The sequence below is a fragment of the Penaeus monodon genome, chromosome 23 (assembly GCF_015228065.2).
Source record: "Penaeus monodon isolate SGIC_2016 chromosome 23, NSTDA_Pmon_1, whole genome shotgun sequence".
Classification (NCBI taxonomy): Eukaryota; Metazoa; Arthropoda; class Malacostraca; order Decapoda; family Penaeidae; genus Penaeus; species Penaeus monodon.
In genome coordinates this window covers 14,772,084-14,772,331 of record NC_051408.1, presented here as the reverse complement: position 1 = coordinate 14,772,331, position 248 = coordinate 14,772,084, and the positions used below count along the sequence as shown (strand labels likewise).

Below are 248 nucleotides of genomic sequence, written 5' to 3'. Positions count from 1 at the left end.
GTAATTTGGGGATTTTATTTTAGGTGGGTGTAGGTGGGGGGGGTTACTCGATTTAGGAAGGGTCCTGCACGATTTTTTTTAATATCTTATATTTGGTCTGTATATTTCCTCCAGGGCAGTCAAATCAGTCAGTTTTTTAAGGGGGGAGGGGGTAATTTTGTTGTTGGATTGATTGCGTTTTTATTGATTTTTTTTTTTAGGAAGGGGGGGTAAGTCGAGTGAGTTTTTGAATGAAGGCTCCTGCTTGA

At 39.9% G+C, this 248-nt stretch overlaps 1 protein-coding gene across 1 annotated transcript in view; it reads left to right on the top strand.

Annotated features, from left to right (window-relative positions):
- Nucleotides 1-248, top strand: part of LOC119588139 — a 40,789-nt gene that overhangs the window by 15,689 nt on the left and 24,852 nt on the right. The gene's annotated exons all lie outside the window — the stretch shown is intronic.